Raw genomic sequence first — 16993 nt, 5'->3', positions numbered from 1 at the left:
ATGAGAGTGATGCAAGAAAATCAGGAAAAACAAGTCAATGACTTGCTAAAGGAGACCCAAAAAAATACTGAAGAAAATAACACCTTAAAAATTATATTAGAGCAAGTGGAAGCTAGTGACTCTATGAGAAATCAACATATTATGAAACAGAACCAAAGGAATGAAAAAATGGAATTCAATTTGAAATATCTCATTGGAAAAACCACTGACCTGGAGAATAGATCCAGGAGAGATAATTTTAAAATTATTGGACTACCTGAAAGCCATGATCAAAAAAAGAGCCTAGACATCATCTTTCAAGAAATTATCAATGAAAACTGCCTTGATATTCTAGAGCCAGAGGGTAAAATAGAAATTGAAAGAATCCACCAATCGCCTCCTGAAAAAGATCCCAAGAAGAAAACTCCCAGGAATACTGTTGCCAAATTCCAGTTTCCAGGTCAAGGACAAAATACTGCAAGCAGCCAGAAAGAAACAATTTGAATATTGTGGAAACACAATCAGAATAATACAAGATCTATCAGCTTCTACATTAAGGGATCAAAGGGCTTGGAATATGATATTCTGGAGGTCAAAGGAGCTAGGATTAAACCAAGAATCACCTACCCAGCAAAACTGAGTATAATGCTCCAGGCAAAATATGGACTCTAAATGAAATAGATGACTTTCAAGCTTTCTCAATGAAAAGACCATAGCTGAATAGAAAATCTGACTTTCAAATACAAGAATCAAGGGAAGCATGAAAAGGTAAACAAGAAGGAGAATTCACAAGGGACTTACTAAAGTTGAACTGTTATGTTTACATTCCTACATGGAAAGATGATGTGTGTAATTCATGAGACCTTTCTCAGTATTAGAGGAGTTGAAGGGAATATAGACAGAGGGCACAGGATGAGCTGAATATGAAGGGATGTTATCTAAAAAAATGAAATAAATTTAAGGGGTGAGAGAGGAATATATTGAGAGAGGGAGAAAGGGAGAGATAGAATGGGGTAAATTATCTCACATAAAAATGGCAAGATAAAGCAGTTCTTTTGGAAGGGAAGAGGGGACAGGTGAGGGGGAATGAGTGAATCTTACTCTCATTGGATTCAACTTGAGGAGGGAATAACATACACACTCAGTTGGGTATCTTACTCCACAGGAAAGTAAGGGGAAGGGGATAAAAAGGGGGGGGGGGTGATAGAAGGGTGGGCAGATACGGGGAGGAGGTAATCAAAAGCAAACACATTTGAAAAGGGATAGGGTCAAGGGAGAAAATTGAATAAAGGGGAACAGGATAGGATGGAAGGAAATATAGTTAGCCTATCACAACATGAGCATTGTGGAAGTGTTTTGCATAATGACACGTGTGATCTACGTTGAATTGCTTTCCTTCCTAGGGAGGGTGGAAGGAAGAGAAGAGGGGAGAGAATTTGGAACTCAAAGTTTTAGAAGCAGACGCTTAAAAAAATTAATTTTTGCATGCAGCTGGGAAACAAGATGTATAGAGAATGGGGCATAGAAATCTATCTTGCCCTACAAGAAAGTAAGGGGAAAGGAGATGGTGGGGAATGGGGTGAATTAGGGGAGGGCTGACTGGGGAATGAGGCAATCAGAATATATGCCATCTTGGAATGGGGGGAGGGTAGAAATGGGGAGAAAATTTGTAACTCAAAATCTTGTGGAAATCAATGTTGAAAACTAAAATATTAAATAAAATATATAAAGAAAAAAAATCTTTCTGCATTCAATGTCTCTGCCTCCTCAATTTTTCACTCTCTCTTCAAACTCTTTGCAATTCGCTTCCACCTTCACTACTCCACAAAAACTGCTTTCCCCAGGGTTACTTCCTAATGACCTAATCCAATGATCCTTTCTTCAACTCTCATCTATAGCTTTTGATAAAACTGATAACCCCCTCTTGCTATTTTCTCTTCTGTCGGATTAAAAGATGTTATGCTCCTATTGCTTTTGCCCTTATCTCTAATTAGTATCTCTGTATTATTATAGGTTTCTCATCTTCTTCCAAACCAAGACAACCTAGAAAGTTGACAGAAAAGGTTTATTACACTGGGCTGGGAGAAGAGTGCAGTCCAGCACAAAATGCGCCATCACAGACTGGGCCCCAGAAAACCCAGAGCAGGCCTCAGCAAACTGAATCATTAGCAGCTGTGGCAGTTTCCAGACTTCTCAACCCACAAATACAAAAGACAATTTAGAAGGCCAGTAGGAAAGGTCTGTTGTACCTGGGTGAGAGAGGAGCGCAGTCTGGTCCCAGGCCCAGGGTGCTGGCTGCTTCTGGAGGTCTTGACCCACAAACAGTAAGGATTGAGTGGCTGATCAGAGAGGAATTGCAGGGATCTCTTTGCTGGCAGGATCCTATTGCTTTGCCCATGCTGAGATCTGGTTCTCAATCCTGGGCAGTAGTCCTGGGACAAGTTGGAGTGCTGGTGTGGCAGAACTTGTGGCACCTGTGGAGATGGAATCTTTGTCACATTTGCAAGGCAGAAAAGAGTGCTTGTAGTGAACTCACAGACCAGATGACAGAGCAGGAGAACAGTAAACACCTCTCTTTTGATCATACCACCTTGGAAGAACTGAAAATTTACAGATCTCTAGGTATCTCTGCAAACAGCTACACAAAATCCTTGAAGCTTGAGACATTAGAAGCAGAGTTAACAAAGAGTTAAAAAGTCAAGTAATTGGCTGGGAAAATAAGCAAACAATGGGAAAAAAACTCAGACTATAGAATCTTACTTTGGTGACAAAGAGGATCAAAACATACAACCAGAAGAAGACAACAAAGTGAAAACTCCTAGATCCAAAGCCTCCAAGAAAAATATGAATTGGTCTCAGGCCATGGAAGAGCTCAAAAAGGATTTTGAAAATCAAGTAAGAAAAGTAGAGGAAAAAATGGGAAGAGAAATGAGAGTGATGAAAGAAAATCATGAAAAATAAGTCAACAGTTTGCTAAAGGAGACCAAAAAAAAAATGAAGAAAATAACACCTTAAAAAATAGACTAATGAAAATGGTAAAAGAGGCCAAAAAAGCCACTGAGGAAAAGAATGCCTTAAGAAGCAGAATTTGCCAAATGGAAAAGGAGGTCCAAAAGCTCACTGAAGAAAATAATTACTTCAAAGTTAGAATGAAGCAAATCGGAGCTAATGACTCTATGAGAAGTCAAGAAATTATAAAACAAAACCAACAGAATGAAAAAAAAATAGAAGACAATGTGAAAAATCTCATTGGAAAAACCACTGACCTAGAAAATAGATCCAAGAGAGATAATTTTAAAAATTATTGGACTACCTGAAAGCCATGATAAAAAAAAAGCCTAGACATCAAATTTCAAGAAATTATCAAGGAAAACTGCCATGATATTCTAAAACCAGAGGGTAAAACAGAAGTTGAAAGAACACTCCAGTCACCTCCTGAAAGAGATCCCAAAAGGAAAACTCCTAGGAATATTGTTCCCAATTTCCAGAGTTCCCAGGTCAAGGAGAGAATATCGCAAGCAGCCAGAAAGGCACAATTCAAGTATTGTGGAATCAGAATCAGGATAACACAAGATTTAGCAGCTTCTATATTAAGTGATCATAGGGCCTGGAATATGACATTCTGGAGGTCAAAGGAGCTAAGATTAAAACCAAGAAGCACCTACCCAGAAAAACCAAGTATAATCCTTCGGTTAAAAAAAAACAACAAAAAAACAAAAAACAAAACAAAAAACCAATGGATATTCAATGAAATAGAGGACTTTCAAGCATTCTTGATGAAAAGACCAGAGCTGAATAGAAAATTTGACTCTTAAATACAAGACTCAAAAGAAGCATGAAAAAGCTTCTACAGGCAGCTGTTCCCCCTTCCTCCTTTCCACCCCCCCCCCCACATTATAGTGATCCTCAGAGAAACATGGCCCATAGCAACTGCTACAATATGATGCCTTCCTTTGAAGACTGCCTTGCCCCCATATCCATGAGCAAAGCAAGGTTTGATGTTTTCCACAGAGATTTTTCAGCTCATTCAGGGATTAAAGTGTACTGTCTGCCATCAGGTTCTACTGGTATCTTTGGAGAGCCTCTAAAAAATGGATCTGAAGATGCCACCTTCCTGCAGATCAGCTCTCTTTTCCCCAAACCCTCTGCCTTGAATGCCTTTCACCTTCATCTCAGTCAGGACCCCAAGTGCCTGGGTCTGCAAAGCCCAGGGGCACAGAAGGATCCTTGAAGAAGAGGACTGGCAGATGTGAGTCCTCACCAAGCTTTCAGAAGCTCAGCAATCATGCTTCTTTCTCTTTCTGTTTGCTGAGTCATGTGACAACCCCAACTATCTTTTCAAAGGGAATTCAAAAGCTGAACTAGAAGGTGGTTGTCATTGGGAGACTTTCCACATCGAACCACTGAAACCACGAAAGAAAAAATGAAGGCTTGGTTTGAGGTTGATCCTCTTTTCACACAAGGACATTAAGGCACAGTACAAGCCTCTTAAGGGGCAGAAATGTGCCAGGCACATGGCTCTGGAGTCCTTCTGCAGCTAAGTAAAGCCAGACATAAACGGGGAAAAAAGTAAGAGTTTTTGACAGATGCGTTTGGTGGCACCACCTCAAAAGAATCTGTTATTGAGCCCTGTCTCTTTTCTCTCCATACACTTTCTGTTGGTAATTGTGTTCATCCCTAAAACTTTACTACTGACATTGCTCCCATAAAAGGGCAAGAGTGCTGAGACTGCACCTCCCACATCACTGGTCTTGCTTCCACAGCCATCATTCTGGGAAGAAATTTCTATGGATCTTTCTATGGCTAGGCCTCTCTAAAAATAGCCATCCCAAATGTCCCCCACAGGGTACTCAAGCCAACCTAGTTGAAGCAGCATTTTTCTGCTAGGACACACCTTTGGCCTTGTAGTTTGGGATACCACATTGTAAGAGGTTAGTTAGCCTTCCTAATAATCTTATAGGTGTAAAGTACCCTTCCATCTTTACCTGCGTACAAAGTATGGATTAATATCTTCCAGTTAAGGCAATGTGGAAATTCTCTATATTATTGAATGAAGAATGCCACCAAGTATTCTAATAGTTGAAAGATTTTTTCAGAATCCTCTTTTCTTTTGTTTGGCACAAAGCAAATAAATCCCATCATCATGAAGAGCCATTGTGATGGTTTGGAATTTTTCATGAATATTCTTGAATTCAGCCTAATATTCACCAGAAAACAGGTGGATAGTTACCTCTCCGGCTTCCTAAGGTTTAAAAATTAGCCTTTAGCCTAGGATACAGAGATAACTTAAGAACAAGAAGCTTGCTTACTTGATTATCAAGATCATTTGCTCTAATGCCCCTCTCTCCTTCCTAGAATAGGCTATCTTACATTGGAATATAGAAACATTCATTCTTCTTATCTATTCAACAGCCATAGCATTACTTTTCCCACTTTGCAGAGAAGGTAAGAGTATTGATTAGTGTTTACAAAGCATTTAGAGATGCACTGATAAACGGTACTGCATAAATGGGGAGTATTTTTATTTCCCAAAAAAAGGAAATGAATTATTAGATCTTATTTTCTTCTGAAATGTGGGCCTGGAAGAGCAGACACTTATTATTCCTTTTCCCTGGCATACTGGCACAGCCAGCATTGAAAAAAGGAGAATCTGGGCAATCATTTAGGCAATACAGGCTAAAATTAAAAACATTTATGTGAACCTGAGTTTCCATAGACATGATCCACAGATTAAATACGTAGGCTCAATCTTGGGATAGTGTGTGTGTGTGTGTGTGTGTGTGTGTGCGCGCGCGCACACGTGCATGCACGCATGCATGTACTTACTATAATTTGTGCCGTTGCTGCAACTACTATGGCTACCACTACCACTACCATCTCTATTACTACTCCTGCTCCTACTCCTTTTACTACTATTGCACAAGTAGCAGGGTATGCTGAGAGAAAAAAACAAGGAAGGCAAATGACAGGCAAATTAAACCAACACTGTCATCACCACCATCTCTCCTCAAACCATAACAGAGACAGCCCAGATCCCAAAGTCAAAGAGCCTTGGAAATAGCAACGCCTACCAAACCACTGGTCTTGTTTTCAGCGAAGCCCCCAAAGTCATTATTAGGAGATAAAATCGTTGTGGAGAGGAAGCCCACCTTGCTTATCACTACCAGGAGCAAGAATTGATCAATTGCCACCAACAGGCAGGTAGGGAATAGCAGTGCCTCCCAGACCACATAATTTTGTTTCTAACCCAGCCTTCATCTGGGAAAGCAACTTCAGAGAAGGGGCTAGGCATCCCCACAAATTGCTAAACTACCGTCATGAACAGGATAGACAAGTCAGCCTAGCTGAAGCATCAGGGAACCATGAGGGACCACAAGTGGTACCATGTGCCAGTCGAGCCAAACCATTGCCACCACATTGACATTATCTCCAACATTGAGAGAAATAGTCGAGAACCCTGACCTTTAAAGTCCTAGATTTAGCAATGCTTCCAGCTCAGAACTTGTAACTATCACTTTGGGAAATAACCCCTGTCGAGAACCAGCCTTGAAACTACCCCTTTGGGAACAATAGCCACAGCGATTGAAGACATATAAAAGAAACTTCTTGCCACCAAAGTCCCTGGTACAGCCAAATGGTTCAAAGTCAGGAACTGATAGCATTTTACAAGTGAAAATGATATTTAGCAAGAAGTATTTCCACTTGCTTTGCTGATTCATGCTAAGGACTATGGGACCTTTCCATCTGACTTGTGGCTAAAACCTTCCTTATATGTGTTAATTCCATTAGAACATGAGCAACTTAAAGGAAGGGATTGTCTTACTTTTGTATTTATATCCCCAGCACTTAGCACAGTGCTACACATAGAGTAAGTAATTAATCAATTCTTTGGGCAGGTAGGTGGAACAGTGGATAGAGTACTGGGCCTGGAGTCAGGAAAACCTGAGTTAAAATCTGGTTACAAACATTTACTAGAGGTGTAACCCTGGGCAAATCACTTAACCCAATTTGCCTCAGTTTCCTCATCTGTAAAAGGAACTGGAGAAGGGAATGGCAAACCATTCTAGCATCTTTGCCAAGAAACCGGGTCATGAAGAGTTGGGCATGATTGAATAACAACAACAAAGTACTTTAACAGTGTAGACTGAACTATTGTTCAGTATAGTCTTCCCTTGCTTTACATTTTCATAAAAAAACTGGGAGGTAAAAAGAGCTTTATTAATATCCCAATTAATTTGAATACTGTTATCAATTATACCATATTATGCCATACCATACTATACTATTGCAATTATGCTACTCTTTACTATATTATACTATATGCTCCCATACTCTATTGTATTTTACTATACGAAACAACTATAATGTATTATTTTTATACTATTAATATTACAGACAATAAATCATCACTCTACAAATATAAACCTCAAAATATACTTCAAAACTCAGTGTCTAAACTGTACTATAATGAGAACATTATCACTAATAAAAATGTTACTCATAATCAACAGAATATAACATTGATCCATAAAAATTAAAATACGAAGTTGTTGTCCAACTGTAGTGTCAATGCAGTATTCACAGCACCTAAAGTGGCTATGAATATGCCGGCATAGTTCTGAATCACAAAATATAACATGCTCTCCACATGGACGACAGAACCAAAGCATTCATTCAAACACTGGAAAGCCAAATCCCAACACCAGAAAGCCAGATCCATCATAGTAACAAAGAAATCTATGCGCATTAGCAATATAGGGGGCACCACCATCCCCTAGCCTTCTTTTTGTTAGGGCCTTCCCACAGACTATCACCCTCAAGCAAAATCACTTCTCCCACTCACAGCTAGCTGCTCACTTACTCTCTCTCAGCAATAATTGCTGTAACTTCATCTCAACTCTGCTCCACCCTTCCTGCTCCACCCTTCCTGTTTCACCCATTCAGCAAGCTTCTCCCACCAAAGGCTAATGTGACTTAGGCTTTCATGTGACTTAAGCAGGTCACGTGGACCTATTAATGGATGGGAAAGATCTTCCCATTTATATTACCATGATATCCACTAACCAATAACATAATATCCATAACAATGATCGTAATAATAGTAGTAGTATTACTATTACCACAACTACTACTTTCCCAAGACTATTTCTAGCATTACCCCATTAAACATTGGGAGAAGAATAATATCAATGGTATCATTATTATTATCAACAATATAATTGACATTAATATTTAGCTTAAAATTTGCAAAGCCTTAAACTTCCATTAATCTTTGAGACATTATTCCTCTACCTTCCCCATCACCCAAATTTATCCAGAGAATCTAATTACAAATGATAACACACTGAATTTTCACAAAATTTCCCATAACTATATGATCTTGTTTTTCTTTATTTTGAAAATTCGCTTATATGACAAAGGGGTTGTAATCCTACATTGTGACTCCCTTTTAATTTCTGTGACCTTTGGCATGCACATGATACTTTATCATTTAAATCAACTTTAGAATTTTCTGAAAATATGAAAACTAACATCAATGTTTAAAAAGTAATTTGAAGATGAAAATCACATTATCACATGTGATTGTTATTAATTACAGGCATCATTTTTGAGGGAAATGCTATAAAATCATGATTGTTGCATTCATCACCTTTTAAAATGAATACTTAAACTTTAACTAAAATTACTCTCTAAATTTTTCAATTTTCACTTCTTTTCCAAAGCAATTTAGTCTCTAGTATTAAGAACACCCAAAACAGATAAAATCAGAAAAAAAAATAATTCATTGGTTGTGTCTAATTCCTGTTCCACACACTAAAAAGTGAAAAGCAATCAAATAAATGTTTTCTTTTTGCCCATCAAAAATTAAATATGGTGGAGGTTTCTCTGCATCAAATGATTCTTTGACTAGATCATATTGCTAATTTCATAGTCTCATAAAATTGTAGATTTAGAAGTGGAAGGGAGTGTATAGTTCTAATTCCTTCATTTTAGAGCAGGCCTATACAACGTGTGGCCTTCAGGCTACTTATGGCTCTTGGGATGCTTGCTACATGCCAAAGGATTTCAGGAAGCCCGTGAAAAATATAGAGGAAAACATCCTTTGTATGTAGAGGAAATCCTTCAGCCTGCCACAAGTTGTGTAGGACTCTTTTGGAGTGCAGGAAATTGATGACCAGAGAGGGAAAGTGTCTTTACTAAGATGATAGAGGATACTTTACGTTACACAGTGAGCATTTAGCAGATTGTTGCTGCAGCCTCTTGCTTGTGCATGGGTATGTTTGCTTACAGAACAAAGTATGTGAGCAGACTTATGAACCTATAGGTGAAGAGTGATAACTTCAAATCTACTCTAACACTCGACGATCATGTTTTAAAATGATTCCAACATGGGGAATTTACACTATTACCCAGATTTCTTTCCATAATTTTTTACATGAAACTGAGTTATTTCATTAATAGATCCTTTCCATGCTAACTGTGTATAACATAAGGAATAAATAAATGAATCAGATAATCAATGTACAGATCAATGAATAAATGAAGCAGTTCTTACTACGTGTGAGGAATTAGGCTGATCCTTGAAATCACAAACAGAAAAAGCTAGACAGTCCCTGCCCTCAAGGAACTTAGATTCCTATAAGGAAAGGTGACAATAAGGAAAAAAGTGGTAGCTAGTAAGAAGTGTTTTGAACAGAGAAGTCACAAAGAGGTGGGTGGAATTATTTCAGAAGTGATTGACATGCACTTTCCAGAATGGAAAAGGGTTCTATTCCAGGACTATGGATTTGATTATTTTTCCCAGAGCTAAGGAGAAAGGGGATGGGAAGAAAGACTGGAAGCTGTCTTAGTGATAAGACATGGAATTACATAGGGAATCTGGGAAATGTAGGCCAAGATAGAAATGGGAAAGATGAACCAATCAAAAGCTAAGAGAGCCCATTTGGCAAGAAGAGGAGTCAGGAGGGCTTTAGAGCAGCCAAAGAGGAGTAAGGATTCAGGCTATAAATTGTGAAAGTGTGCCGAAGAAGCTAATCAGAGGTCTATACCTCTCTCCTGCCCATCTTTCCCCCTTCATTATTGTCACTGAAGTCTTCTCTTGACTTCCCTCTGTCTTTTCCTTTTTGTTGATTTGCCATCTGGCCAAAGCACATCTCAGGTAGTGTATTCAATACCAGATTTTAGGAAGGACCTGGGTAAGTTGGAGAGTGTCCAGGTGAAGTCAAGAAGAATGCTGAAGAGCCTTGAAATCATGGCAAGATAACTTGAAGATTTTTACCAAAAAACAAACAAAAAAAAAGACAAGTATAAACAATAGCAGTCACATGTTTGAAAAGCTCTCACCTTAAAGAAGTCTTAGACTTGTCCTGCTTGATTCCAAGGGAGGACAACTGGGGCAGTTGGGTGGAAGATGTAGAAGCAAGTTTAGGCTTGGTGCAATGGAAAATTTATAATTATTAGAGCTATCCCAAAATAGATGTCAGTACCTTGGAAAATAGTACATTTCCCTTTCTTGGAGAGGTCTTCAAACAAAAGCTGTGAGTAAACACTTTCAATTTTTTAAAAAATTATTTTAAACAAATACACAATAAGAAAAAAGAAACTAAAACAAATACACAATGAAGAAAGAAACATAAACTTAAATATTGAAACAAATACAAAATAAGAAAAGAAAAAAAAGCATAGCAGAATGTAAGAGAGGATTCAAAATTCAAAATATATAAATTTCTATTTCAAGAAAGTCTATATAACAAATACCATGCATTGTGTTGAGAGCTGTCCATCTTTTCTTTGCATCCTTGTAAGTTTCCTTATGTTCTCTGCTGTGCACTTTTTACTTTGTTCTTTTTCTAATCCTTCCTCCCCCCCACCCCAGGCTACAATTAACACACACACACATACAGAGATATATACACACATACACATACATATACTTATACATACACTGACATGCACATACATATACTTAGAAATCTATAATCACACATGTATATAGACATATATTATGTCAGACGATATCATACTTATTTGTGCTCTGTTTCTCTGAGGGTGGATAACCTCTTCCTTCGTAAGTTCAAATGTTTTCACATTTTTCCAAGTCCACCAACTTGTCATTTCCTACACCATATCAATATGCAAGTCTTATATTGACTAGTTATTTTAAATGGTCCAAAACAGCATTGATGAATATGGCTAACTCATAATGTAGTTTCCCTATATTTCTCTTTTAATTAAATCTACTTTAGCCTGAACTTTGTTCTAGATCAAGATTATCACCCCTACTTTTTTCCCTCAAAAATTACACTCCTGATCTTTATTTATGTTTGTTTGTATCTCTTATTTTCTAACCCCTGTGACTGCTCTACTTTACCTCCACATACTACCTTGCCCTCTTATTACTTGACCTACCTCTCCCCTCCAAAGATCCCTCCCATGTTCTCATATTCCCATTAATCTGAACACCCTTCTATAAGACACTTTATTCTATTCCCTCACCTTTCCCTCCAAACATCCCTCTCTCATCCTCTTCTACCTCCCCATTCTCTTAGGATTTTATTTCTTTTCAGATTTAGAAGATTTTTATGCCCTTCTAGATATAAATGTATTTTCCCTCTTGAACCCATTCCTTATGAAAGTAGGTTTCCAGAACTGCTAGCCCTCCTACCTCATCTCCTTCCACTGTGTCAGTTTTTCCTCTCTCACCTCATTTGTATAACATAATTACTCTTTTTAGCTGTTCCTAAATGGTTATACTTTTTAAACTTAATAATCTTAAACATACATTTTGCATTTCCTCATATAAAAGGTAAACAGTCTGTCCTTATTGAAGCCCTTATAATTAGTCTTTGATATGTATCTTTTATTTCTCTTGGATCTTATACTTCAAATCATCTATTAAATTCATTTTTTAAACAAAATCCTGAAAGTCTGACAATTCATTAAATATCCAATTTTTTCCAATCAGGATTATGTTTAGTTTTGCTGGTATGTTATTTTTGGCTGGAACCCCACTTATTTTGCTCTTCAAGACATATAGTGTTCCAAGACCTGCAGTCTTTTAGAATTGCCACTGCTAGGTTTTCCGTGACTGTAATATATGGCACTGCCAGATTTAAATTGGTTTTTTTCCTTGCCGATTATAATATTTTATCCTTGAGCTGTGGGTTTAAGAATTTGACTCTTAGTCATGTGGGTTTTCCTGTAGAATCTCTTTCAGGTGGTGATTGTTGTTTTTTTTTTCTTCTACTTCTACTTTCCCTTCTTGTTCTAATGCTTCAGGGCAATTTAAAAAAAATATTTCTTTGTTAAGCAGGTGGACTTCAGAAAAACCTGGAAACACTGATATGAACTGATGGTGAGTGAGGGGAGCAGAACCAGAAGAACATTGTATACATTTACAGCTGCATTGTGCTATGACTAACATTGATAGACTTGGGTCTTCTCAGCAATGTAAAGTTCTAAGACAACTCCAAAAGACTCATGACGAAAAATGCTATCCACATCCAGAGAAAGAAATAGTCTGAATGCAGATCAAAGAATACTATTTGCTCTCTCTCTTTTTTGTTTTATTTCTTCTTTCTCATGGTTCATTCCATTGGTTATAATTCTTTTTTGCAACATGACTAATGTGAAAATATGTTTAATGTGAATGTATAAGTAGAGACTATATCAGATTGCATGTCATCTTGGGGAAGGGGGAAGAAAAGGAGGGGGACGAAATTTGGAACTCAAAAGCTTTTGGAACTGAACATTGTATACTAAATATAAAAAAAATAATAATTAAAAAAAATTTTTATTATTATATCAAGATTCTTGGCAATGGAAGTGTGCATGGAGAACAATGGTGGGTCTGGCAGTCTAGGACCCTGTGGTAGATTGATCATTATGCTCCGTGTTTGTGGGCAACATTCCATATGAAGCTACAGAAGAAAAGCTAAAGGATATCTTCTCTGAAGTTGGATCAGTTGTCAATTTCAGGCCTTGGCACTGGCACCCGCATCATTGAATCTCCCTATGGAGACCCAATCTTCCCTGAAGATACTCCCGAATCCATTAGCAGAGCTGGTGCCAGTCTGCCACCATAACAGATGTTTGAGCTGATGAAACAGATGAAGCTTTGTGTCCAGAATAATCCCCAAGAAGCATGGAACATGCTGCTCCAGAACCCCCAGCTAGTATATACTTTGCTACAGGGCAAAGTAGTGATGGGCATTGTGGATCCAGAGATTGCGCTGAAAATTTTGCAGCATCAAGCAAACATCCCATCTCTGATTCAAGGTAACCTGCATCCAAGAACCTAGTGCACCAATGAACCAGCCAAATACTCCAGCCTCTCAACCACAGCCCCTAGGTGGCATGCATGTGAATGGAGCTCCTCCTCTGATGTAACCACCTCTGCCAGGTGGTATTCCCACACCAGAAGCAATGCCCACTGCAGGACCTGGACCTAGCCCCTTGGCTCCTGGAGACAGAATGCAATCCAATGTTGGAATGCCAGGCAGTGGCCCAGTATCCCTAGACCGGGGGCAAGGGACCCTACAGCACTCACCCGTGGGACCCTCTGGGCCTGCACCAATTGAATAAGATTAAGGTACCCATAGGCCAATGCCAGACCCCAGAGCCCCTATGCAACATGGATCTATGACGGATGGTGGCCTACCTCCCCAAGGTCTTTTAGGAGATGCTTCAAATGACCCACATGGAAGGACTTTCTTCTCAGTCACTAGAGAAATAGAACTCAGAGGTGACCTGGGGCCACTGCATCAGGGTCCTCCAATTCGCCACATCCCTGGCTGTGAGAGTTGTGTGTCCTCCATGAGATAAGGAGAGGACCACTGGGAGAGCCTTAGCCTCTAATGGGAGAGCCTAGAGGACCCATGCTGGATCAAAGGGGTCTACCCATGAATGGCAGAGAAGGAAGATATCTGAGAGGGCTGGATACCCAAGCTATGGAGGCCAGAGCAATGGAAGCTAGGGGATAGAGGCCTGAAGTTTAGAATCAAAGGCCATGGAGGCTAGGGGCATAGATGCAAGAGGAATGGGAACAAGAGGCCCTGGCCCCAGAGGCCAAATGCCTGGGGGACTCCAGGGACCTGTGCCAATCTCCAGGGTAGCAGGTGGCCCACTGTCCCAGGCAGGTCCAGGCATGCAGTGATCTGCTCTGCAAGGTGGAGGTCAGCCTGGGGGATTTAGTCCTGGATAGAACCCAGTTACTCCGCAGGATCATTAAAAGGCAGTTTTGATTAGGCAAGTGCTCCAACTGACTGCAGACCAAATTACTATGCCGTTTCCTGAGTAATGGCAGAGTATCCTGATTTTAAAGGAACAGATACAAAAATAGACTGGCACCCGTGGAAAGGTTTATAGAATGTTTGACAGAAATCCTGCATGCTCAGTTTCATAATATGGAGAAGAATCCAGGTTCAGAAGTTTCGGTATCCCAATACTTGAATGACCTTAAGTCTTCATGGGCAGAGCATATCTGACACCTCCACCAGAAGTAAAATCTGCTTATCCTCATTGTCAGGTTTTGGTTTGTTGGGGGGGGGCAGGGGAAGAGAGGTGTGTTCCTCTTTGTATATTTTCCCCAGGATTTGTGTATACCACCCCCCCGAAAAGATTCTTCTTTTGATTATAGCTTTCAGGTAGTCTGATTATTATTGTATTTTCTCTTCTTGATCTGTTCTCCAGATCAGTTGTTTTGCTTATGAGATGTTTCACATTCTTTTCTATTTTTTTATTCTTAATATTTTATTTTATTATTTCTTGATCTCTTATGACTTCACTGTCTTCCCTTAGTCCTGCTGTAGTTTTCAAGGAGGAGTTTTCTTTGTTAAGATTCTGAATCTCCTTTTCTAATTGGTTGACTTTCTTTTCATAATCATGTTTTTCTTGGATTGTAGTTTTTTTTTCTTTTTTTCCTTTTTTTTAGTTTTTCCTTGGTCTCTCTCTCAATTGATTTTTAAGGTCTCTTTAAAGTTCTTCTCTGACTTCTTTTTGTTCAGGTGCCTATTTAACATTATTTTTGGGGGTAGAAGAGGGTTTCTTTGCTTCAGTATCCTCCTCTGGAGATGAAGCCTGGTCCCAGAGTAACTCTCTATGGTTGGATTCTTTCTCCTTTTCCTGCTCATTTTTTTATTTGTATAAGTTTATTTTTTGTAATTATACCTCTAATTCAGGGGTATGGGGGATGGTGCCTCTGGCCTTGTAACAACAATGTTGCTAGCAGCTACCGTGGCTGTGTAAGACCAAAAACAACCAGCACATAGAAGGCCACTAGTACAGGTTCTTTGATCTGCTTTTCTAAGAAAAGCAACTTTAAGGGATTAACAATCTCAGTTTAATTAAACATACATACATCATTCACTTAGTTCAGGTGGAAAAGATCAGGCCCCTGAAATTCAGGGCAAATACAAACAGAAATTACAAACATCAATAGACAGACCTTGTCTGATTCAAATCACAATTCAGTTATCAGAGAAGTACCAACATCTATCTGTCTGGATTACAAAGCCAGGTGGAGGGGCAGGTTCAGAGGCTTGCCCAGAGTCTTGTCACCTACATTCTTTCAGTGAGTGTACCCCCAAAAGTCAAATGCCAACCTCAGATCTTATATACCTGTCTCAGGGCCATGGGGCACTTGAGGCTTACCATTTAGAGTGTGAGAAATCAGTGTGCAGAAAGCTCCAACCACTAGCACCACGTCATATACAATTCAATGACTCCAAACTGTCTTAATGCTGAGAAAGTCCAAGACAAGATCCCACTTTAACAGCCCCATTCAAACGCAGGCCAGAATCATTAAAGGCACTTAAGAGAACAGCAAAAAACCCCACCCCGATTACCACTATAGGCCTCAGATCCTTCTTCAGTTCTCCCCTCTGGCCTGGAACCAAAACCAAGACCTAAAGCCTTCTGTAAGTGCCCACAACCAGTGTCATCCCTGCCACACTGCTTCTGCACTCACCTGGGTGGGCGTGTGCTGGTTCCTTCTTACCCAACAGCAAGTCTCTGCAGCACAGGTGGGTCTAGCATTCCTTGTCAGCAGAGGTTCCCTCAATCTTCCCTGGCTCAGACATCCAACTCTTTTCACTGTCTGGGAAGTAAAAGTTCCTCCCAACCCAGCTAACCTTGTTGTTTAAGTGGAGCTAGCCTGGAGATGTTTACTCCTCATGGGGACCAAACATCACCCTGGGATTTTTATTCAGATCTTCTCAGATAGTCCCAGGAGGACCACTGCTCTGCACCTACTCTTAATTACTTTTACTGCTCTGTGTTGACCCTGAGGTGCTATTTTGCCTCATTTGTGGAGGAAATCTAGAGAGCTTGGAATATTCTGACCTACTCAGCTATCTTCCCAGAATCATTTCCAGATTTTTTTTTTATAAAGGGAATTCTTTATTTCAGGAATGTGTTGAATGACTAGATGGCCACTCAAGTCCCTTCCAATTCTGAAATTCTGTGATTCTGCGGCTTCCTGAACAATTTGATTGTTTCAGACTGAAACTTACAGGAAATGTGACTATAAAGAAAAAATAAAGAAATACAAAATATAAAGAAATGTGACATGTTGCATTTTGTACACTTAATTTTGGCAATTAAAAAGTAAATTTAAACTGCTCCACATGTCTTTCTGCAGCAGTTTATATTTGATTAAACACTAGGTGTAGAGTCAGAGTTCAAATCCCAGCTCTTCTACTTTTACTTGTATGACCTGGAACAGATCACTTTAACTATCTGGGCCTTAGTTTACCTATCAGTAAAATTAGGGGATTAGGCTAAATGACCTCTAAGGTTCCTTCAAGGTCTACCTAGTTTATCCCACAATTCAATTCATGAATACAGATTAGTAATACACCAAGAGAATAGTTTTCTGATCCTTTCATTGGCCAACACTAGTATGTCTCTCAGATAATGTTAGCATTAAGATATAACCAAAGCAGTCTCAAGACATTTTTCACATCCCTTTTTATCACTCCCTTTGAAGTCAGTGGGAGGTTTTCATGCAGAGAAG

General features: G+C 39.2%; 1 pseudogene; it reads left to right on the top strand.

Annotated features, from left to right (window-relative positions):
• The first annotated feature begins 13067 nt into the window (after positions 1–13067).
• On the top strand, positions 13068–14134 carry LOC118854575 (annotated as a pseudogene).
• Positions 14135–16993: the final 2859 nt, after the last annotated feature.

This window comes from Trichosurus vulpecula, chromosome 6 (genome assembly GCF_011100635.1).
Source record: "Trichosurus vulpecula isolate mTriVul1 chromosome 6, mTriVul1.pri, whole genome shotgun sequence".
In the NCBI taxonomy this organism is placed as follows: domain Eukaryota; kingdom Metazoa; phylum Chordata; class Mammalia; order Diprotodontia; family Phalangeridae; genus Trichosurus; species Trichosurus vulpecula.
This window is presented reverse-complemented; position numbering and strand designations above follow the sequence as displayed.